Below are 25,422 nucleotides of genomic sequence, written 5' to 3'. Positions count from 1 at the left end.
TGATAGACATGTGTCTATTAGAAATTTTTTGCGGGAGGAGTATGCCCATTTGACATCTGGCCAAATCAGTGAGGAATAAGATAGCCATGGCTTCAAAAACAAAGATTGCAGAAGTACTGAGTTTGTAGGTGCAACCCCCCAAAAAAATTACCTTTGGTGGTCAGCCAGAACTTGTGAGAGGGACCCAGATCTTTTAATTCAACACTGGCAGTCGGTGGTGGAACATGTAACGAATAATAATTCCTGGAATGAAAACGACACCTTCCATCAATGTGAACACCCTCCAATGACAGAATAGCCAACACTTGCTGGTTAAAAAGAAAAAGACTCCACCACATAATCTCCTTTCCCAAATAGTAAACAATCAAATTCTCCTGAAAGATATCTGTCAACTTTTAGCTTTCTGTCACACAGGTGAAATTGAAATATTTCACAGCATGTGTCTCAAAATACCGACCGAAAAGAATACACATCTTTATGGACTCAATGGTAGCAAGGACACAGCTTGCTGTAATAGACCATAACTGAAACGTTGGTAGAACTCAATCAACCATTGTCAATTATATTCCTGGTGGTGATCCTGTTGGTACCATATGTCATCATCTTGAATTTTTGAAAGGGCGAATGGGTAATTAAAGCAGTCTATAAACCAACTAGCCAAGATTTCTTGTGTGACATTTTAAAAACCATCGTTCAAGTAGTACGTAACCCAAGTAATTCTGTTTGGCAATCAAGAAGGAAAAATTTACCTGCCAATATAGCGCCAATACCAAAACCTAATAAAGCAAAAATAGTTGCACAATTCCAATCACGATTTGGATAATTGATCAGACTCAACTTTGAAAACTATGAAACCTTTTTTCAACATTAGGCTATGTTCACACTACGTATATTTTCGTATAACTATGGCCGTTGTTGCCGATCGCAACAACGGCCGTGATTAAAACGAAAATATACGTGCCGTTGCCGCCTATGGAATCCCGTCCGGAGCGTATACACAAAGTATACGCTCCGGCCAGGATCTCTTGTGGCGCTGCAAACAACTGACATGTCTGTTTTCTGCAGCCGCTATTAACTGAAAATCCTGTCAGTGCACACTATGGAGCGGCTCTGGCCACTAGTCCATAGTGTGCAGTGGGGAGTTGTGATACTGGCGCGCACAGATGCACCCGCATCAGAACTCTGCGGCCCTAAAGATCATCCGGCCGGTACTGCGGATGATCTTTTCAGAGACCGGCCGTTCCATGTACATTTGCACCCCTGTGTGGGAGAATTACTTGTGTTAATTTTCTATGTAACTTGTTGTATGATTTTTTGAGATGTATTATCGTCTCTGCAAAAAGTTTAAAAATATAAATATATTATAGAAAAAAACTTATACTCAACTTTTTTTTGTGATTTTATTTTAGCAAAGTAAAATATGAACATATTATTAAACAATTTTTTTTATAAACTTTAACATAAGCTGGCTAAAAGTGATAAATGTTTAACATTTATGTTATTTAAATATTTAGGCCACTTGGGAGAATCTCTGGTTTTGTAGTCAGTAAACCATTGAAAGCCAGTGTACTGTCCATCTGGATACGGGTATTTGTCACGAATGGCATTGACAACACACAATGGGATGGGGATACGGTTCCCATCTCCAAGATAACCATAGGTGAGGGCAGAAAAAGAACAAGCCAGTAAATAAATAAAAATTTAGATTCAAAACAAAGTTAGAGATTGCAGTGGGTGAGGGTTGGTTCAGGGGGTGGTTTGTTTGAGGGGGGGGGGTTGTTTGGCGGGCGTTCTACAAAGCCCCCTTTGATCTACGTATCTGTTGCGCTCTAATGACACCACTAGTATAATATTGAAAGAGGCAGAAAAGACCTTGGATCTCATGAACTGGCCTTTTGTGCATGTCTAAAGACCATGACCAGCCAACATTGATCATGTTGGTGGATTGTGGTCGTGTGAACGAAAAACACTTTATTCAAGAGATAGATAGCACTACTCTTGGCTCCAGTTATCATGTGGTTTGCATTCACTTCAATAAATTGGATTTGCAAAACACAACACAAACTGCACACAATGGGGGAGATTTATCAAATATGGCGTAAAGTGAAAATGGCTAAGTTGCTCCTATCAACCAATCAGATTGCACCTTTCATTTTCCAAAGAGCCTGTAAGGAATGAAAAGTGAAATCTGATTGGTTGCTAGGGGGGACTGAGACAGTTTCACTTTACGCCATGTTTGATAAATCTCCCCCATAATTTGTGCAGTCACTGGAATAAAGCAGACATGTTTTTACAATTTGTTTAAGGCTACAAACCCGGATAAGGCTACAAATCCTTGCTCCTTACTTACTGCAGATCCCTGCCCTATACTTTCAATGACAGACAAACACACAGCAGGGATGTACATCCCTGGTGCGAGTTTGCCTGTAACCCTTAACCCTCCCGGCCGCCGGAGCTGATACTTTACCTGATCAGGTGAAGTAAATGCTCCAGCCAGCCGCCCGCCAGCAGCCCCTTGAACACATCTCGCAGCCGCCGCCTGCCCTCTTGATCGTGCCCCCCCCCCGCTCCAGCCGGCTGATCGCTATTCCCCCCCCCCCTCCCCCGCAGTTCCGATGGCTCCCCTGCCCGCCCCGATTGCCCCCCGCAGCCCTGATGGCCCCCCTTGCAGCCCCGGCCGCCCGATCGCCCCCCCCCCCCCCCCTTCGCAGGACCGATCGCCCCCCTGCAGCCCCAATCGCGCCCCCCCCCCCCCCGCAATCGGGTGGCCGGGACTGCAAGGGAGAGATCGGTGCTGGGGGGAGGGGGGGCGATCGGGCAGCCGGGGCTGCAGGGGATCCGGTAAAGTATCAGCTCCGACGGATCTGGCAAGTGAGTTTATAGCCTAAAACAGAATAGGGACATTTTGTTTTGGTTAAACGCCATTCTACATACAACTATGTATGTAGATACATACATAGAGAAAGAGATAGATAGACAGACAGACATTAAAAAGGGGGTGGACAAAAGTATTGGCACCCTTAGAAAAATCATGTGACGCTTCTCTAATTTGTGTAATTAACAGCACCTGTTACTTACCTGTTTCACATAACAGGTGGTGGCAATAACTAAATCATACCAGAAGACCAAAGAACTGTCTGAGGACTTGAGCAGCCAAATTGTGAGGAAGCATGAGCAATCTCAAGGCTACAAGTCCATCTCCAAAGATTTGAATATTCCTGTGTCTACCGTGTGCAGTGTCATCAAGAAGTTTAAAGCCCCTTGTACTCTCTCTAACCTCCCTAGATGTGGACGGTAAAGAAAATATGATGAAAAAGAGATTTCAATGAAAGATTACGCGGATAGTGGCTAAAGAACCTCAACTAACATCCAAACAAGTTCTAGCTGCCCTGCAGTCCGAGGGTGCAGTGTCAACCCGTACTATCCGTCGCCGTCTGAATGAAAAGGGACTCTATGGTAGGACACCCAGGAGGACCCCACTTCTGACCCAGAGACATAAAAAAGCCAGGCTGGAGTTTGCCAAAACTTACCTGAGAAAGCCAAAACCTTTTTGGAAGAATGTTCTCTGGTCAGATAAGACATAAGTAGAGCTTTTTGGGAAAAGGCATCAACATAGAGTTTACAGGAACAAAAATAAGGCCTTCAAAGAAAAGAACACGGTCCCTACAGTCAAACATGGCGGAGGTTCCCTGATGTTTTGGGGTTGCTTTGCTGCCTCTGGCACTGGACTGCTTGACCATGTGCATGGCATTATGAAGTCTGAAGACTACCAACAAATTTTGCAACATAACGTATTGTCCAGTGTGAGAAAGCTGGGTCTCTTTCAGAGGTCACAGGTCTTTCAGCAGGACAATGACCCAAAACACACTTTAAAAAGCACTAGAAAATGGTTTGAGAGAAAGCACTAGAGACTTCTAAAGTGGCCAGCAATGAGTCCAGACCTGAATCCCATAGAACACCTATGGAGAGATCTCACAATGGCCGTTTGGAGAAGGCGCCCTTCAAATCTCAGGGACCTGGAGCAATTTGCCAAAGAAGAATGGTCTAAAATTCCAGCAGAGCATTGTAAGAAACTCATTGATGGTTACCGGAAGTGGTTGTTCACAGTTATTTTGTCTAAAGGTTGTGCTACCAAGTATTAGGCTGAGGGTGCCAATACTTTTGTCCGACCCATTTTGGAGTTTTGTGTAAAATGATCAATGATTTAGTGGTTTTTCATTGCAAGCAAAATAAATGAAAATATTATTACCAAAGTATTTGTGATTGCAATTATTTTCTGGAAGAAATTGAGTATTATCTGACAGAATTGCAGGGGTGCCAATACTTTTGGCCAGCACTGTAGATAGGAGGGAGAGAGATACATAATGGGAAAAAGATAGATAGATAGATAGATAGATAGATAGATAGATAGATAGATAGAATAAACAGAGGAAGCCGCACATCCAAATCCTCATGAAGCGTGTGTTGTACAGAGTCAGTCCCTTGGCGTGGGGATCCCCAGAGGTATGCAAAGCTATTCTGCAGCACACCAGCATACGTGAAAAAATATGTTGTTTATTACAAAAAGTGTAAAAAATACAGGAGATGCGACGTTTTGATCTTCTCACAAGATCATTATCAAGCATAGTGGGAGAATCTCAGTGATGTCATTTTATAGCTATCACATTAGCATACCAAGTGACGTCATTAGATCATTAACATATGACATAACATATGAAAAATAATGTTATAAAACCAGAATAAGGTGCAGTAAAAAATAAGGCATATCTATGTATGAGCTCATACAGGTCTCTATTGCACACAGAACCCCGTGCATACAAGTGATTGGTGCAATGTGATGTGTAAAGTGCACAGTGCTAAGCTCAACAATGATATGAGCAAATAATAGTCCATAAAGTCCATAAAGAGTTAAGAGGAGGTCAGGGGGCACTCACCACAGGTGGAAATACATATAGAGCGATTGCACAGGGAGCACATGGAGAAACAGCTAATGGAGACCAGCGTCCTAACTCAGCGTGGGGCAGATGGAGGTGCGCACGTGCCGGCATAATACTGCCCCTTGAGCAGGCAGATCGCTGGTAGAGTTTTGTTTACCATCACCTAGGCAACTGCGATAGTAATGGAAGTATGTGATAGATGTCTGCTGGGTACAGGAGACGCAAGGAAATAAGGGATCCCACGTTGGTGCACGGACAGGGGTCGCAATCCGGATCGCACTGGTCCCGATGCCACTCCAGATAGATAGATAAATAGATTAATAGACAGACAGACAGACAGACAGATAGATAGATAGATAGATAGATAGATTAATAGACAGACAGACAGACAGACAGACAGATAGATAGATAGATAGATTAATAGACAGACAGATAGATAGATAGATAGATAGATGAGAGATTATAGATAGATAGATAGATAGATGAGAGATTGGAGATAGATAGAGATAAATAGATAGATAGATAGATATTAGAGAGAGAGAGATTATAGAGATAGCAAAACAAGATGACAGCAGCACTCCGATGTGATGAAGTAAAGTGTGGGTTTATTTGCCCATGAAACAAAAGTGCGACGTTTTAGCTCTAACAATAAGAGCTTTTCTCAAGCAGTGAACAAAATCAGCCCAGGTATAAGCAACTGTGTATACAATCATCATCAAATATCCAATTAGTGTAATAAACATGATAATCAGTGAAATACACTAAAAACTTGCAGTTATATTGTTAAAATACATCATACAAATGTTAATTAAATTACATGAAAGTGAAAGTATATCATAGTGAATATTAGATATAGATTAAAGGGATACTCCAGTGGGGGGCACTTTTTTACGGGGAGTGGGGAGGAGGTGGCCGAGGAAAAAGACGTCCACTCATCTCCCCGGTTCCAGCGGCGGGTCTCGCATCGCAGCGCTCTGGTGCCCGGACGCTTCCGGGTGTCTGACACGGGCCCGAGACGTGACATCTCAGGTCCGCTCAGCCACTCAGTGAAGGAGGCGGGATCCGTTTCAAGTCCGCTCAGATCCCCCTTCCTTCACTGAGTGGCTGAGTGGACCTGAGACGCCACGTCTCGGGCCCGCATCAGACAGCCGGAAGCGGCCGGGCACCGGAGTGCCGCGATGTGGGACCCGCCGCTGTAAAAAAAGTGCCCCCCCACTGGAGTACCCCTTTAACCCTTTGAGGACCAGGCCCAAAATGACCCAGTGGGCCGCGCAAATTTTGATCTTAGTGTTTTCGTTTTTCCCTCCTCCCCTTCTAAGAGCTCTAGCACTCTCAGTTTTCTATCTACAAGCCATGTAAGTGCTTGTTTTTTACAGGAATAGTTGTACTTTGTAATGGCGTCATTCATTTTACCATAACATGTATGATGGAATTCCAAATATATTATTTATGAAGATATAAATTGGTGAAATCGTAAAAAAGAATGCAATATGGTAACGTTTGGGGGGTTCCTGTGTCTACGTAATACACTATATGGTAACAGCGACATGATACTATTATTCTATAGGTCAGTCCGAACACAACCATATGCAGGTTACACAGATTCTCTAATGTTATATAAATATTTTTTTATGAAATCCTTTTTTTTGGCAATTAAATATTAATAAAATGGGCCTATTGTGACACTTATAACAGTTTTATTTTTTCACCTACGGGGCTGTATGGGGTGTCATTTTTTCCGCCATGATCTCTAGTTTTTATTAATACCATTTTTGTGAAGATCGGACGTTTTGATCACTTTTTATTGATTTTTTTAAATATATAATGTAACAAAATCGGTAATCCGCGCACTTTTTTTCCTCTTTTCGTGTACGCCGTTCACCGATCACAATGACGCTTGTTATATTTGAATAGATCGGACAATTACGCACGCTACGGTATATTATATGTTTATCTATTTATTTATTTTTATATGTTTTATTTATATAATGGGATAGGGGGGGTTATTTCAACTTTTATTGGAGGAGGGGTTTTGGGGTAGTGTAATAGTGTTTTGAACTTTTTTTTTTTTTTTACACATTTGAAGTCCCTTTGGGGGACTTCTACATTCACTAGTTTGATTTCTACACTGACCATTGCTATGCCATAGGCATAGCATTGATCAGTGTTTTCGGCGCTCTGCTCATTGAGCCTGCCTGTGCAGGCTCAGTGTAGCAGATCACCGATCGGACCGCACGGAGGCAGGTGAGAGACCTCCGGCGGTCCGTTTCAACGATCGGGACCCCCGCAGTCATACTGCGGGGGTCCCGATCGGTAAGTGACAGGGGACTCCCCCTGTCACTTACACTTAAACGCCCTGGTCACGCCGCGATCGCGGCGTTTAAGGGGTTAATGGCATGCGGCAGCGCGATCGCTGCAGCGTGTCATTACCGGTGAGGTCCCGGCTGCTCACTGCAGCCGGCCCCCACCTCCTATGAAGCGCGCTCCGTTCCAGAGCACGCTTCATAGCGAAAGAACCACCCAGGACGTACAGTTATGTCCAGGGTCGTCTGGTGACAGACTTCCATGACGTAACCCTACGTCCTGGGTCGTCTAGGGGTTAATGTGGTATTAAAAGGTAATAGAAGTCAATCACAAAATTATATGCACATGAAACAACGAGTGATTGCTCACCCTACCGGACCCTCAGCTGTAACAAGTAAAAAGCTGTATGGACACTGCAGGACCAAAAAACACCAAGTCTGAGCAGGAGCTAGATAGATAGATAGATGAGAGATAGAAGAGAGATAGGTAGGCAGATATTAGTGATGAGCGAGTACTAAAATGCTCGGGTGCTCGTTACTCGAGATGAATATCTCCCGATACTCGAGTGCTCGTTTTGAGTAACAAACCCCATTGAAGTCAATGGGAAACTCGAGCATTTTTGCAGGGGACCCAAGTTCGGTAGAGGGAAGGTCGTGTGAAAACCTGTCACCTCAGAAAATAATGGAAACATCATGGAAATGGACAGGAAACAGCAGGGGCAGCATGTATGGATGCCTCTGAGGCTGCCTAATCGCACCATTATGACAAATTCTGGGCAACAGCTGTGGGATACAATCTGTTGGTGGCTGCACCTATATACACTATGTGACACCCCCTTTACACTGAACAAGCAGTAGTGAACTAAGATATGCCATGCGAAAGAAATACAGAAATCAGAAAATATAGTAGAGGGCCCAATAAAATAGTACTGAGCACTTCTTAGGGGTCTGTATGCAACACCTAATGTCCCCTTACTGCCAGCAGCCAATCACCACAGTGTGCTGCAGAAATCGTGGAAGCTGCACGCCAGCAGTCTGTAGTAATACAATTTAAAAATGATTTGAAGCCTTTACAAGGGCTGTTTGGTTGTTTTGCTAGTATTTCCTGCCTACTGGAACGCTAATTTCCTCCCTAACGCTCTCCCTGACCTGCAGCAGCTCTGTCCCTAATCTCTTTTAGCATGCATGTGAGCCGAACCTCGGCGGCCGAGATTTTTATATGGCAGGGTCATCTGATCTGGCCAACCAATCGCTGCTATCGACATGTATGGGTCCTACGTGATCGTTGGATGTACCAAAGAGTGTCCTGGATGTTTATTGGCTAAGAAAAAGCGCCGAAACTTACAGGAAACGGATGATGAGATTTTCTCGAGTATCGCAAGATGCTCGTCCTGAGTAACGAGTACCATCGAGTACCCTAATACTCGAACGAGTACCAAGCTCAGACGAGCATGTTCGCTCATCACTAGTAGATATATGATAGATAGAAGTGTGTGTGTGTGTGTGTGTATATGTATTTATATAAAGCACATATACATTCATACACACACATATAACTATATATATATAGAGAGGTATATAAATATATATATTTCTGTTGTTTATTTTTTAATATAATTAAAAGTGCTGTATAGCAAAATGGCATGGTGTGTGTTCTGTGTCTTTTACCATGTTGTGGATGACTCTGGGACACAAAACACAGGATACACGACTCTGGAGCTTCTGTGCAGAGATGACAGGCGATGCGACACTTGCAGTGAGCAATGTAAACAGGGAATCGTTAACCACTACGTCGGCAAGCATGCTGCGACTGGTATAACTCGGCAACTAGCGTGACATGCCTCCGTTCTTTCTCCAAGTGATGGGGACTAATGTTGGCGGAATAATTAGCTAAACAATTGTTTAGCTGTTTTAGTAAAGCTTGTGTAGATTCAAATTTTAGATCAGATACTCAATCGGAAACTAATCTTTTGAGTAGAGCAATACTTGATCGAATAGCTACTTGATTGAGTATTGCTACATTTAACCAAAATGTCCACTGCACTTTGTGCTGCAGCAGGTTTTTTTCAATTTTTTATCATATTTCCCTTTCAATTCTGATCTTTCCACAACTTATATGACCTGGCATGTTAATTCTTCATACTTGCCTTATTTTTCCAAAAAATGCATTGCCATGGGAGTGTCTCTTTTATTTTTGATGTCCCCTATGTGTTCACTTAAAGAACATCAACTCCTGACGTGGAACAATTAGCAAGATTTTGCATTTCATAGCTTTCCCCAGTGCTGCTGCTTGGGAATATTTTTTCTGAGGTAATAAATTTGCACATTGTGCATTTGCCACATTTGTAGGTCCCCACAATGCTTTTAGATTTATTTTTTGTTCATGGCTGTTGGTAGATAACTTTGAACGAGACGATCTTTTAGGTTACGTCACCTGTGGGACTTCAGGCACCAGATGTGTAATTGTTTTATAAAGCTCTAATAATGGCCAATAATGTGTCAGGATTTCTTTAACTTCGTTTGACTTCACGCCGTACGTTCTGATAATGCGAGTGACTTGTTCATACCCTCCATCTTTAAGTTTAAATGTCAGGCGCTCATTTCTGGGGGGGGGGGGGGGGGGGTTGTATAGCTCTCCCATATGCCTTTTTTATGACTTCTTTGGGTATCCCCTACTAAGTAGCCTGTGCCTCACGTCTTTTGCTTTAATTTTAAATTCTGATAATGTGGCAAAACTCACACTTTTTGGATATGCAGGTTTTAAATAATAGTATTCTTCGAGATCTATCAGCCTACCTTCTTTTGCTTTATCTAAGATGCCAGCTAACAAATATTTCTGTAGGGTCAGTCCTTTTTTTTATAACAACTTTTATCTTGTAGGAGTTTGAGACACATGGCATCATATTCCTTGTCATCATTACAATATTCCCACTCTTGTTGGAGGGTTTGACTAGGGAGGGATCCTGCTTCAGGGATACCAGTGCCCCCCTTTCCTCTCTGGTGAGATTTTGTCTAGTGATAGTTTTTTCCTCCAAGTTCAGATCTACAAACATTTTGTGCTTTTCTTTTTTTTGTGTTGTGAAGGTACCTTCACCCTCTACTCTTTCTGCTAATTCTACTAGCTCCACCATATCTTTAAAAGTTGTCATATCCCCCTCCTCTAGATCTAGTTGTAGGCCTTCTATTTTTCTTTTTAACCCTTAGAGGACTGGGCAAATTTAAATTTTTGCGTTTTCGTTTTTCCCTCCTTGTGCTTGAACGGCCATAGCACTTGCATTTTTTCACCTAGAAACCCACATAAGCCCTTATTTTTTGCGCCACTAATTGTACTTTGCAATGACAGGCTGAATTTTTAATAAAATAAAGTACACTGCGAAACCAGAATAAAATTCAAAGTGTGGTGAAATTGGAAAAAAAAACGCATTTCTTTTATTTGGGGTTTTTTGTTTTTTACGCTGTTCACCCTGGGGTAAAACTGACTTCTTATAAATGTTTCTCAAGTCGTTACGATTACAACGATATGTAACATGTATAACTTTTATTGTATCTGTTGGCCTGTAAAAAATTCAAACCATTGTTAACAAATATATGTTCCTTAAAACCGCTCCATTCCCAGGCTTATAGCGCTTTTATCCTTTGGTCTATGGGGCTGTGTGAGGTGTCATTTTTTGCACCATGATGTGTTCTTTCTATCGGTACCTTGATTGTGCATATGCAACTTTTTGGTCGTTTTTTATTACAATATTTCTGGATTTGATGCGACCAAAAATACGCAATTTTGCACTTTGGGATTTTTTGGCGCTTACGCCATTTACCAAGCGAGATCAGGAATGTGATTAATTAATAGTTTGGGATTAAGCACACGGCGATACCAAACATGTTTATTTATTTATTTATTTTATTTTATTTATTTATAACATGGGAAAAGGGGGGTGATTCAAACTTTTATTAGGGGAGGGGGCTTTTTATTAAAAACAACACTTTTATTTTTACCTTTACATTTATACCAGAAGCCCCCCTGGGGGACTTCTAGTATAAGTATAGATATGCAGCATAAATCGATGAGATAGGCACATCGAGTGCCGAGCCGGGATCAGGGTAAGATGTGTGGATCGCTCCTCTGAGACAACGTCCCGGAGGAGCGATCCTCCCCACTAGACACCAGGGAACGGCTGCATCAAGTAATCGGATGCAGTTGTCAATTTTCGGACCGTGCCCGCTAATAGCCGCGGTCCCGGGCTACGAGACGCACCGCCGCCCCGCTCTTAACACATGGAGGCAGGCCCTGGACGTACGGGTACGTCTAGGGTCGCCTAGGGTTAATTTGAAAGTATTTTTTCCATTTTAAATTCCGTGTAAACACATGGATGTCTTTTGGAACTCGAACTGCTTGGTATTTGAACGATAATTTACCCAGAAGTAGTGTTTGGAATTCGAACTTTGCTCGATTTTTGAACGTTTTTGCAAGCGTGGATGGTGGGTTGTACCTGGCGAGTTAAGCAGTGGTGAGGCTTCACATACAGTACAGTGCTGTATAAGACTGCTGGAGTGCATATACAGTGCAGTAGTAGTACAGGCAGTGCACCACCATCTCCCATACATGACAGTGCTTGGATGGGGGGGACGCTATACAGTAAAGGATGGGTGAGGAGTTGGTGGCTACTGTACTATAATTGCTGGTTCTGATGAACATTTCTTATGTTTAATGTCCTGTACAGTATAGTGCTGTTCTGTACTGTACTGTAGTGATTATACTGAGCACTTATCAGTGTAATAAATATGTATTGTAGGTAATTATTGGTGGCTGCTGGAACCAATTAATCACATTTACATTATTTCCTATGGGAAGACACTGCTCGGTTTTCAAACTGCTTGGTTCTCAAACTGCCCTCCGGAACCAATTAAGTTCGAGAACCGAGGTACCACTGTATTTTCATTTCAAAACTCTAGACAGCCATTAATATCTAAACCTCTGGCAACAAAAGTGAACAATCCTATAGAAACATTGCCGAATGGTGATCAATTAGCCATTTTCCCTCCTCAATGTAATGTGAATCAATCTACATAAAGTTAGCCTAGGACCTTACAGCGGTTTAACCAGACATGTTCCTATTAGAACGGGCCTCACCATATTGAGTGATTGTTCTCAGTGACATATCCAGAGGTTGTCTTTGCAAAATAAACATATGAGTGCAACAAGGTGTGGGGACTCCTGTCAGTGCTTAGACCATACACTATTAAGTTGGTCTCACTGTTGTCTCAGAAGTAATCCTCTTCTAAAGAAAGACCACGGTTTGCTGAAGCAGACTAAGGACATGAATTATTGGAACCATGTCATGTGACTAATGAGACCAAGATAAACTTGTATGGTTCAGATGGTGTCAAGGGTGTGTAGCAGCAACCAGGTGAGGAGTATAAAGACAACTCTATCTTGTCTACAGTCAAACATAGTGGTGTGAGAGTCATGGTTTGGGAACCACGAATGCCAACATACACAAGATCTGCTCATAAAGGGTGTGGAATTCTACAGAATTATGTACATTATAAAAAGGAAGCACTCAGAAATCAAGACTCTTTAAGACTGCAAAAAGACCCCTTTTGGGAACTCCAAGCATGCATATCAGAACTGCTAAATTATGCAATATTCTATGATATATAAAAAAAAACAAAAGAAGTTCCTGTTGATATGAAATCCTACAACACCATTTTATTACCACCTATATAAGGTCCACAAAAATGAAACTAAACCATCTACAGCCCATGTAATATATCCCACTATCTTGATCTCTTCTTACAAGAATATGTTATAAACATTTTTTCATATTTGAAAAATTCTGACTCCCTAAAAAAAATCCCTGCAAGGACATACTTGGTCCTCTGATACACTACTACTGACTATAGATGTATCCGCTTTTTATACAGATATTAAACTTGACCTAGGAATAGAATTCACCAAACAATTTCTTGAACAGGACCCTGCAATACCACCAGAACAAAGGGAATTTCTGATGAAATGTCTAAACCAGTGTTTCTAAACTCCAGTCCTCAAGACCCACCAACAGGTCATGTTTTGCGGATATCCCATACAACGAACAGCTGTGGCAGTTACTTGTGCACTTACTATAATTATATCACCTGTGAAATCCTCAAAACATGACCTGTTGGTGGGTCTTGAGGACTGGAGTTGAGAAACACTGGTCTAAACCTTGTCCTCAAAAACAACTTTCTTCAATACAATGGGGCAATATACCACCAAATATGGGTACCAGGGTAGCACCCACTTATTCAAACTTATTTATGGGCTTTTTCGAGAAGAAATGTTTCAAAATACATCCATTATACCAGAAGTATGTGAAATTGTATAAAGATACATAGATGATCTGTTTTTCTGGTGGAAAGGAAGTATCAATAAAATAAAAGTACAGGGAAGATATTAAAGGGGTAGTGCGGCGGTAAAGAATTATTCACAGACTAACACACATTACAAAGTTATACAACTTTGTAATGTATGTTATGTCTGTGAATGGCCCCCTTCTACGTGTCCCACCACCCCCACCCGTGTACCCGGAAGTGTGGTGCGCTATACTCACCTGTCACGTGCCGACACCCATCTTCGATCTTCAGCGAGTGACTTCTTCGGGCGGCCGGCGAACAGCTCCGACTGTCCCGAATGCCGGCCGCCCTCTGCAGCGTCATCCCATGCTCAGCCGCGATTGGCTGAGCATAACTGTGCTCAGCCAATCGCGGCTGAGCACAGTTGTGACGCGGCGGAGGGGGGACGGGCGGCAGCGACTCGGCTGTCCGTCCGAAGATGACGTTTGGAACAAGATGGCGGACGGCCCTCAAAACGGATCAGGTAATGTATAATGCACCAACACTTCCAGGTACACGGGTGGGGGTGGTGGGACACGGGGAACGGGGCGATTCACCGACATAACATACATTACAAAGTTGTATAACTTTGTAATGTGTGTTATTCTGTGAATAGTTTCTGAGCGCCGCACTACCCCTTTAACAATAACAATTGGGGTATGATACAAATCCCTCATTTTTCCTGAACACAGATTTTCTAGATTTACTCATCTACCATGATGATCAGCAATTTCTAACAGCTTCCTATGTCAAACCGGTACATTCAAACAGCTACCTACGATTCAATAGTAGTAACTCTAAAAAATGATAAATTAATATTTAATTTAGACAATTCAGACCGATCAGGAAAAATTGCACAGAGACTTAGATGTACTAAGAACAAGTAACAACTATTAAAAAATGTTTCCTATCCAAAGGGTATCCTAAAGAACTAGTGGATAAGGCAGCAATCAGGAAAGCAATCAGCCTCCCACACACAAAAAGGTTGTCTAAAGGAGAAAACTACGCAATTACCCCTAAAATCAGACATAGGTACCAGTTTTATTATTACCTACACAACAAATCACAAACAATTTGGGAGAATCTTACATAAACACTGGCATATACCTAAACTAGACCCATTTTAACATCAGATCCAAACGAGAGACCAAGAATAACCTTCAGAACAGTGGTCTAAGAAAATACACCATCAGGCTGGGTTCACACTATGTATATTTGAGGCTGTATTTGTGAGGCTGTATAGCAACCAAAACCAGGAGTGGATTGAAAACACAGAAAGGATCTGTTCACATAATGTTGTAATTGAGTGGATGGCCGTCATTTAATGGCAAATTTTTGCTGTTATTTTAAAACAACGGCTGTTATATTGAAATAATGGCAGTTATTTACCGTTATATGACGGCCATCCACTCAATTTCAACATTGTGTGAACAGAACCTTTCTGTGTTTTCAATCCACTCCTGGTTTTGGTTGCTATGAGGACCTGACTTGAGGACCAAATACAGCCTGAAATATACTGTGTGTGAACCCAGCCTAAGGCTGCGTTCACACTACGTATATTTCAGTCAGTATTGCAACCAAAACCAGGAGTGGATTAAAAACACAGAAAGGATCTGTTCACACAATGTTGAAATTGAGTGGATGGCCGCCATATAACAGTAAATAACTGCCATTATTTCAATATAACAGCCGTTGTTCTAAAATAACAGCAAATATTTGCCATTAAATGGCAGCCATCCACTTAATTTCAACATTGTGTGAACAGATCCTTTCTGTGTTTTTAATCCACTCCTGGTTTTGGTTGCAATACTGACTGAAATATACGTAGTGTGAACGCAGGCTAAAAGATACAGAAGATACAAAAAAAAAGTTAAAAACACTATTACACTACCCCAAAACCCCTCCCCCAATAAAAGTTAAAATCACCCCCCCATCCCATTATATAAATAAAACATATAAAAATAAATAAACATATAATATACCGTAGCGTACGTAATTGTCCAATCTATTAAAATATAACAAGCATCATTGCGAACGGCGTACACGAAAAGAGGGAAAAAAATGAGCGGATTAACGATTTTATGTTACATTTTTTATAAAAAAATTTATAAAAAGTGATCAAAACGTCCGATCTTCACAAATATGGTATTAATAAAAACTAGAGATCATGGCGGAAAAAATATACCCCATACAGCCTTGTAGGTAAAAAAATAAAACCGTTACAAGCATCAGAATAGGCCCATTTTATTAATAATTAATTGCCAATAAAAAGGAATTCATTAAAAAAATATGTATATAACATTAGAGAATCTGTGTAACCTGCATATGGTTGTGTTCGGACTGACCAATAGAGTAATAGTATCATGTTGCTTTTACCATATAGTACATTACGTAGACACAGGAACCCACCAAACGTTACCATATTGCATTCTTTTACGTTTTCACCAATTTATATCTCCATAAATAATATATTTGGGATTCCGTCACACATGTTATGGTAAAATGAAAGACGCCATTACAAAGTATAACTATTCCTGTAACAAACAAGCCATTACATGGCCTTGTAGATAGTAATCTGAAAGAGCTGGAGCTCTTAGAAGGGAAAAACGAAAACACTAAGATCAAAATTTGTGCGGTCCACTGGGTCATTTTGGGCCTGGTCCTCAAAGGGTTAAAGTGTCACTATCGTTTAAATTTTATTTTTTTTGCAGAAATCAATAGTACAGAGTAGTTACAGAACTTTGTAATTGGGTTTATTAGGCAAATATGCCATTATCTGCATTCCCCAGGTCCCCCCTCCCTTCCTTTCTCTCATCCACTGCTCATTATCAGAAAATCTCAACTCTTTTACATCAGTAGAACCCTGTCTGTTCTATGTAGAGGGGAGGGGGGAGGGGGGAGATTAGTCAGCAGCAGAGCAGAGAATAAAGGATTACACAGTGTGGAACTGTGTGAAGCTGGTATTCAGAGGTCAGTGCTGACTGTCAGAGGAGAAACCAAAGTGACACTTTAAGGAAAAAAGATTATTAGTCAGAATAGAGTAATTTTAAGCACATAAAAAAAGCTGTAATTTTTCTAAATTAGTAAAAAAAAAAAAATGTTATATGAACTGGGTGTTGTCCTTGTACTGACTTGTGAAATAAACATACCATGTGAGTTTTACCACAAGGAAAATAGCGTAAAGACAAACCCTGCCTGAAATCTGAAAGATAATATTTTTACAGTTTGAGGCTATGTTCACACTACGTATATGTCCGGCCGCATATTTTACGCGGCCGGACATATACGTGTGAAACTCCGGCCGGGGATTTACGTACGTTGCGGCTGGCTACGTACGGTCCGCGAACTTACGCCCGTAGTCTACTAACGCTTCCCGAGCGCCGTACGTAGCAATCTGACAGCGGTCTTTTACTTGGATATCTTTGCCTAGCCCCGGACACCCCACAGAACCTTTTGGATCGGCAAATGAAAGTGCAAAAATGAAGAAATCACCACTCCGTACGGGACCGCATGTTACGCTACGGGCGTAAGTTACAGCATTTCCGTCCTCAAGCAGTGGTCTGGTTCATTTTTTACGGCGCCGCATACGACCCGGGCGTAAGTTCTTACGTAGTGTGAACTGTGCAGCCATAGATCGTATACTTTCCATATTACGCAAACTACATAAATCTCCGGCCGCTTATTCACGGAACGCCCTACGGACGGAAACTTACGTAGTGTGAACTTAGCCTGAGGCTGGGTTCACACACAGTATATTTCAGGCAGTATTTGGTCCTCATATCAGGTCCTCATGGCAAGCAAAACCATGAGTGGATTAAAAACACAGAAAGGCTCTGTTTACACAATGGTGAAATTGAATGGATGGCCGTCATATAACAGTAAATAACTGCCATTATTTCAATACAACAGCCGTTGTTTTAAGATAACAGCAAATATTTGCCATTAAATGACGGCCATCCTCTCAATTACAACATTATGTGAACAGATCCTTTCTGTGCTTTCAATCCACTCCTGGTTTTGGTTGCTGTGAGGACCTGACATGAGGACCAAATACTGGCTGAAATATACTGTGTGTGAACCCAGCCTTATATTTCATGGAAAAATTAAGTATGTCATTATAAAGTACAATTGTGCAGTAAAGTGCAAAAATTAAAACTCGTCTAAGAGTAGCATAAATTAGTGACAAAGAAGCTGATGAAAATGATGTATCACAGAGATGTGCTCCTGAATAAGGAGGACTCTGAGAACTGCACACTAGTTCTCTCCCTTATGTGTGTACTCAGATAGCTCATTATTAGAATACACATACAACAATAGGGCAAACAGCTACCAGAACAGGAAAACATTTAGTTAAACCCTTCTGTTCATACTCTGTTTCCCCGATAATAAGACAGTGTCTTATATTAATTTTTGCTCTCAAAGATGCGACATGTCTTATTTTTAGGGGATGTCTTATTTTTTCACGAAAAATTCCTGACTCTCTCCTCACTGTCCCATTAGTCCTATCTCCCCCCTCACTGTCCCATCAGTCCTGATTTTCACCTCACTGTCCCATCAGTCTTGTCTCTCCCCTCACTGCCCTATCAGTCCTATCTCCCCCCTCACTGTCCCATCAGTCCTGATTTTCACCTCACTGTCCCATCAGTCCTATCTCCTCCCTCACTGTCCCATCAGTCTTGTCTCTCCCCTCGCTGCCCTATCAGTCCTATCTCCCCCCTCACTGTCCCATCAGTCCTGATTTTGACCTCACTGTCCCATCAGTCTTGTCTCTCCCCTCGCTGCCCTATCAGTCCTATCTCCCCCCTCACTGTCCCATCAGTCCTGATTTTCACCTCACTGTCCCATCAGTCCCTTCATTGTCAAATCAATCCTGTCTCTCCCCCCAACTGTCTGGTCCCCCTCAGGACAGGTCCATGGACCTTTGCCGGGGCCCAGTAACAACATTGTGGTGCAGAGACAAGTGTGAGACCACAGTGGTCGCACAAGGCAGCAACTGCCAGACCTCTAGGTGGAGACAGTGGGATGACTGTTACACAAAGGTAATACTTAAAATGTATGTTCATTGCATTATTCATGTCTGGCAGCGACTTTACCCACGATTCTCAGTTTAGTTACTTGACAACAATTCTCATCTTGTGTAATTTAATTCATGCTAGTCTTAATAGCCACTGGCATTGAGTTCTGATTTGTTCAATTATTTTTGCTTTATATACAGCAGCTGATCATTTTAGCTTAATGAAAAAAGTATTGAGGTAGAACTAGATTCCATACTTGCTGTTAACGAGAACAAAATGGTTTTTTTAATTCTTTTTAATTAGTAAACAAATAGGTATAGCAGCCAATCTGGGCCATTTAATAGACCTCCCTGATTTTCTTTTTTTTCTAGGTTGCTATAACAGGTTTGATATAGACAAAGACAATCATTACTAACATTATTACAAATATAACATTTAAAAGACAGATAGGAGTAGAATATATTTGGTTGAAACCTGTTCAGTTGGTAAGTTTAATAGCATAAACTGGGGAAGTTTTCACTGGGCATTAAACTATTATTTACTAACTAGAAAATGTACCTGTGTAAAGGACCAGTAAGGACGGTTGCTTCCAGCACTTGTGGATCACGTTTAAATGCAAATCCTGGTTCCATGTGGTGCATTTAGATTCCCATAGCAAATAGTGGAGCTCTTTATACAGTAACGAACCTGAAGTCAATGGTCAAACCTGTACTACGGGTAAGAAAAACAAATATAAAAAATGCAAAAATGTGGCCAATCCTCAAAGGAACTTTACTATTAAATTAATATGGTATTTATTAAAAATCAATTCATATAACGATTGTTCAAATGAGCTTAAAAAAATCAATTCATGTATTGATATATAATACAATATACTAACACACTTCATGAACGAACATAATAGAACTTAGTGAGATAAGAAAACATAAGAATAATGATATATGATGTTGATGATTAACGCTGGGCCCAGGTTACTAAACACCGGAATGTGTCGGGCAGACGTCTCTCAATGTCTCTATAGTAAGTTTAAAACACTGTTAAAGGAGACCTGTCACCCCCCGTGCTGGGGTGACAGGCTCCCGACCCCCATTAGAGCCCTTATACTCACGTGATCCCGCCGGGTCCCGCTTCCTGAGCCGGTCGGGTCACGGAGATATCAGCGCCCGAAGCCCGGCGCGTGCGCTGACAGCAGAGTCAGATGCCCATAGAGAATGAATGGGGAGTCCGATGCTCCGTCATTCTCTATGGGCATCAGACTTCGGGCGCTGATATTTCCTTGACCCGACCGGCTCAGGAAGTGGGACCCGGCGGGATGACGTGAGTATAGGGGGCTCTAACGGGGGGTCAGGAGCCTGTCACCCCGGCACGGGGGGTGACAGGTCCTCTTTAATGTCTTTGTAAAAAGTAAAAAAAATTGTAGCAATATTGTAGAAAGAATGTTGGTGTGTTACACCTCTCACCAGATAACTGCGATGTCGTGCTGTCCACAGAGGTAATTTGCAACTTGTAGTACGTCTGGGCAAGCCGTTCACAGGGGTGATTTGTGACTTGCAGTGCGCCGAAGAGCTCTCGGCTTTATCTCAGGATTTACCTCAGGATGCTTAGTTTACCTAGACGATATATTGGTATTCCACCACAAAGAGGAACAGCTCATAGCTCAGAGAGATAATGCTCTCTCTCTCTCGTCACAAACAGGCTTTACCATAAACACGCAAAATCCGTTTTAACACCAACCAAAACTGTAGTATTTCTAGGTTTTCACATCAACACCACACTATTTCAAATAGGTGTCCCCAACGAGAAGTGGGAAAAGATAAAAGAAGTAATAAGGGAAACCATGAACGCGAGAAGCGTTACACTCAGAGAAACAGCAAGCATTATAGGAAAGATTGTGGCATTACAACCAGGGTTTGCAACAGCACCAATACTGTGCAGGCAAACACAAATGTTCCTGGGACACTGGCTGAGACAGGGCTACCCCTGGAACAAAAGGGTGACCCTTCCCACACAAATAATACAGGAATGGAGTTATATACTCACCCTAGAAAAACCCCAACCATGTCCAATAAGAGCACCGCCCCCAGACGTCACGGTAACAACGGACGCATCCTTACTAGGATGGGGAGCTTTTTCAGTACACTCTGCATTAAGAGGTTGCTGGTCAGAAGAAGAAAAGTCTCTACACATAAACATACTAGAGCTAAGAGCCGCAAAATTAGCCTGTCAGCAACTGATACAAACACTCCCACGTCACCAGTTGGTGCTAATCCAAATGGACAGCAAAACAGCGATAGCATATGTCAACAAAATGGGAGGTACAAAATCGAGAAAACTATGCCTAGAAGCCATAGAATTCTGGACTTGGGCAATAGCCAACAGAATAGATCTAAAGGCCCAATATGTCCCAGGCCACACAAACGAAATAGCAGACGCACTATCCAGACAGAAACTAACTCTGACGACAGCGTCACTCACTCAGGAAAAGTTCTTCATGATCAACCACACATTCGGCAAGAGACAAATAGATTTATTTGCCTCAGAGACATCAGCAAAAGCACAGAAATTTGTAGCCAGGGTGTGGTCTCCCAAAGCCTGGAGGATAGATGCTCTATCCTTTCCATGGTCAGGCCTGGAGAATCTATTCGCTTTCCCTCCTCCCACCCTAATATCTCAGACATTACAGAAAATAGAGGAGGAACACATTCCACAGATAGTCCTAGTATACCCGGTATGGCCCTCGAGACCATGGTATCCCAAGCTATACAGCATGACAATAGAGAACAAGCTTCCTTTGGGAACAACATCAGAATGCTTTCAGGGCCCGAAAGATCTATTGATGCAATTACCCCAATTAATGTGGATGGCGGCCTCAGTCAGCTGTTCACATACCCACAACTAACTGAGCAGGCCAACAACCTAATAAATTGGTCTCTCAGACCAAAAACACGGTCTAGGTATAAAGCCATTATTCAAGAATTCCAAACATGGAGGTCAGAAAACAACAATAATGAAAAGGATCCACCAAACTTGTGGTCAGTGCTTGAATACCTGACATTGAAATTTCAATCAGGTATTGCATCAAACACGCTCAAAACTATAGGCTCAGCACTAGCTATTTTAATACCTAATCTTACTACCAATAAACTATACCTTAGGTTTCTAAAAGGAGCAGTAGCATCTCGACCTATAGTCCCTAAATACGATGCAACATGGGACATTGACCCCCTTTTGAATTTCCTAGCCAACCTAACTGAAAAAGACTTATCGTTACGCATGATAGGTATCAAGTTGGCATCGTTATTAGCCTTGGCATTAGCAGCCAGATCCATGGAATTAACACCAATTCACGTTACTGAACCATGGCTCACAACCACACCTGAAGGTTTCCACATAATCCTAAAAGGTCCTACTAAAACGACAGGAATACACAATAGACCTATCGAAATAGAATTACTCGAAGATCCAGAGGATCCATCCTAGTGTCTGGTCACTACATTAAGACAATACCTAGATTTAACATCCCCAATAAGGAATAACATTACCAATCTGTTCATTTTCTCTAGGACTTTAATCAGAAAAGCAACCTCTAACACTGTGAGAGGTTGGATTCTGCATGCCATGAACAAGGCTGGAGTCGATACAAATAAATTTAAGCCACACTCTTTAAGGGGTGCAGCCGTTTCGAAAGGGGCCGCAAAAGGAATTCCCCTAATCTCAATTCTAAAATCGGCCAGATGGAAGTCCGACAGGACATTCGTCAAACATTACTGGCGCCCTTCAGATTCATAAGAGCGACCACCAGGTGTGTGCCGATCTACCCATCAGCTGGTGCTGGGTGGCTGCCTCCCGTTGAACAAAACACAGTTTGCAGGAATCTATGATCTGCAAACTGCATTTGTTCTAGGGAATAGGTCAGCCACCCAGCAACAGCGCCCACCCCCCCAAACCCAAGTTATCTATCCTGGAGGTCCTCTTATACGAATACTTACCAATGTTTTCCTCATGTTACAGGATTCAACAGGAACCAGAAACAAACCACACAACAGGGGCAGACTGAACCGAAGAAATAGAGAGCCACTAGCCAGGCACAACTAGCATTCCAATTCTGGAGACAAGAATACTTTATTAAGGACAAAAAAAAAAAAAAGTGTGTGTGAAGTTATGAGATGATGATGTTCGAAACAGTTAAAAAACATACGGTTAAGATATACAAATTTATGACACATATTTCTGTTTATGCTGTTAAATAAACAATTTGAAGCAGTCATAAATCTCTTATTACAAAGTTAATGGTTCTATGGTGTTTAGGTGAGGTCACATGCCTTCCGAAAAAATTCAGAGGTAAGCCGCGCTGTGCGCGCGCTTACCCCACGTGACCGCTGATGGTTGCCGGCGGCGCCTCCCGTTGTTCGCCGTTGTTCCCGTAGCGGCCGCGGCCACTTTTTTCCGGCGAACAACGGGAGGCGCCGCCGGCAACCATCAGCTGTTGCTGGGTGGCTGACCTATTCCCTAGAACAAATGCAGTTTGCAGATCATAGATTCCTGCAAACTGTGTTTTCTTTGCATCAATAAGGTAGTAAACGCAACTTGTTCAAATGATGTGAACAGATGCTTTTTTAATTTTTGATAGTTTGTAAGATTATTGCAAAACACAAATATTGATAGGGAATAGAGAGAGATATAACAAATATATAGACTAGGGATGCACCGAAATATCGATACTACTATCGGTATTTCTGGCAAAAATACGGTTCGATTTCCTGGTATCGATACTTCATGTTAAGTTGCCTAATAACGCAGCTTAAGGGGAAAAACACACACACACCGTATAGGCAGCGTATTTACTGCTGCAATACGCAGCAGATACGCAGCAGATACGATCTAAATAACTGAACACAGCATCAAATCTGCTGCAGATCTGCTGCGTATCTGCTGCGTATCTGCTGCATATACAGTGTGTGTGTTTGTACCCTTACATGAAGTATAGAGCAGAGAACACGGCTAGCCGAGCACCGGCCCTGTTCTCTGAGTACAGCCCCCTGCCCCCTGGTGTCACCTCCTCCAGCCCCTCCCTCCGCTCACAGCAGTGATAAGCTATAGCCGGCACACAGCGATCGGATGTTCCGGCTATGTTACTGTGTAGATGCCGCTGTCACAACTGACAGCGGCATCTGACCCCTCCTGAGCAGCTCCAGAAGCGTTGGGGTCGGCTACTATGTGTAGCAGACCCCCGCTGCTAACGACCCCAGCCCGTCACACCTCAGCCTCTTCTCCTTCCTGGAATGAGGCCAAAGTGAGGATCTGCGTCTGGGAAACTGACCTGCCCGGCAGAGTAACCCTTTCCTGTCTGTGTGCTTCCAGACTGCCTTGCCTGCCTCTGTCTCCAGCTGCTACGAGTGTGAGTACTTATGCAGCATGGAGGAAGAGAGCGATGAGGGGGCAGTGAGACCGGTAGAGGCATCTTCATTAGCAGCTGACAGGAGCCGCGTGCAGCGTCTGCCCGGCTCCCATAATCCTCCCTGCCCCAGCACGGGGCTCCTGTCAGCTGCCGAGTTTCAGTAACCTCTGTATCTGTGAGGCAGGGCAGTGTCGGGACACAGCAGAAAGAACAGGTAATAAATCACACTTCCTGTCTCTTCTGTGAGCAGTGCGGCAGAGGTGACAGGCTATCAGCAGGGGTCAGGGAGAGTGACCTGTGAGCCAATGAGGTGAAGGTCCTGTATCTCCTGCTCCTCATAGATAACACTGAGGAGTATACATCACCTGCTAAGTACATGACCCCTGCAGAGAAGCCATTAATATTTATTAATATATATTTATAATTTTATTTTCATGTAGGTTTTGCAGTACAAAACTGCCCCGCCTTACTTTGCTGTACACTGAATGGGGGGCCCCTACATGTCAATCCTGTAGTGGCAGTTAGAGGTGTTCCCATGAAGACATGTGTTGCATACCCTCAGGATCTGCTATGTATGTCCAGTTATTGCAGGTGCCACCTGGGACCAGTACAAAACATCTGATCCCAGGACCCCTCCAGCCTGGGTACAGCTGCCTTATCTGCTCCCTACCTCTAGAGACCACAACCAGGCCACAGCTCTCTACCCATTTTTCAGCCCCTCTTATCCCTAGAGATCCCCTGCCATTTTGTGCTCCCCTCAATGGAGCATCCTACTCCCTCCCCAAATGCTCCTCCACCTCTTATTTCTACCTTGTGTCTCTCTGCTCCAGACCTCCCGTCACTTTGTGCCCCTTCCCTTTCAATATGGTCCCCAAACAGTCCCTGTCTTCTTTTCTTTTTCTGCTACTTTCCCAATCTGCTCCGACCATTTGTGTCCCCTTTGCTGTCTCCTACTCCATCCCTCAGACAAACCCCTACCACCTTACGACTCCTACTACCCCATCCACACAGTTTTCTCGTACAATTTTATCACAAAGCTCACTTGCCATCTTGTGGACACACCTTGTCACCCCTAAGGGCCCTATTACACCAAAAGATATTCATAATAGTGCAGACCTGAAGACCTTAACGGCATAAAAACGGTTGGGGGGTATAGCTTTTTCTCATACTCAGGTATAGAATTGGCATCGGGTATCAAAATAAAAAAATTGAGTACTGGTATCAAACTCAAAATTTTGGTATCGTGACATCACTAATATAGACTAATGTGATGTATATAGAATATGAGTTGGTTGTAATATTGATAAATGAAGTTTGGCATAAAACTCATCTGATATAAATAACATACAGAATCAGTTTATGATAGGACGGGTATATTAGCAAGAATAGATAAAATG

At 42.5% G+C, this 25,422-nt stretch overlaps 1 long non-coding RNA gene across 1 annotated transcript in view; it reads right to left on the bottom strand.

Annotated features, from left to right (window-relative positions):
• Window positions 1-19,254, bottom strand: part of LOC138797671 (uncharacterized) — a 48,012-nt gene extending 28,758 nt beyond the window's left edge. Inside the window, exons 1-2 of the long non-coding RNA XR_011363974.1 lie at window positions 19,186-19,254; window positions 152-243 (exon numbers count right to left, since the gene is read on the bottom strand). This is a non-coding gene — a long non-coding RNA (uncharacterized lncRNA). The remainder of the gene's footprint in view (window positions 1-151; window positions 244-19,185) is intronic.
• Window positions 19,255-25,422: the final 6,168 nt, after the last annotated feature.

Source organism: Dendropsophus ebraccatus, chromosome 7 (genome assembly GCF_027789765.1).
Source record: "Dendropsophus ebraccatus isolate aDenEbr1 chromosome 7, aDenEbr1.pat, whole genome shotgun sequence".
Taxonomy (NCBI): Eukaryota; Metazoa; Chordata; class Amphibia; order Anura; family Hylidae; genus Dendropsophus; species Dendropsophus ebraccatus.
The sequence above is the reverse complement of the archived record's forward strand: the minus strand, read 5'-3'. Positions and strand labels throughout refer to the sequence as shown.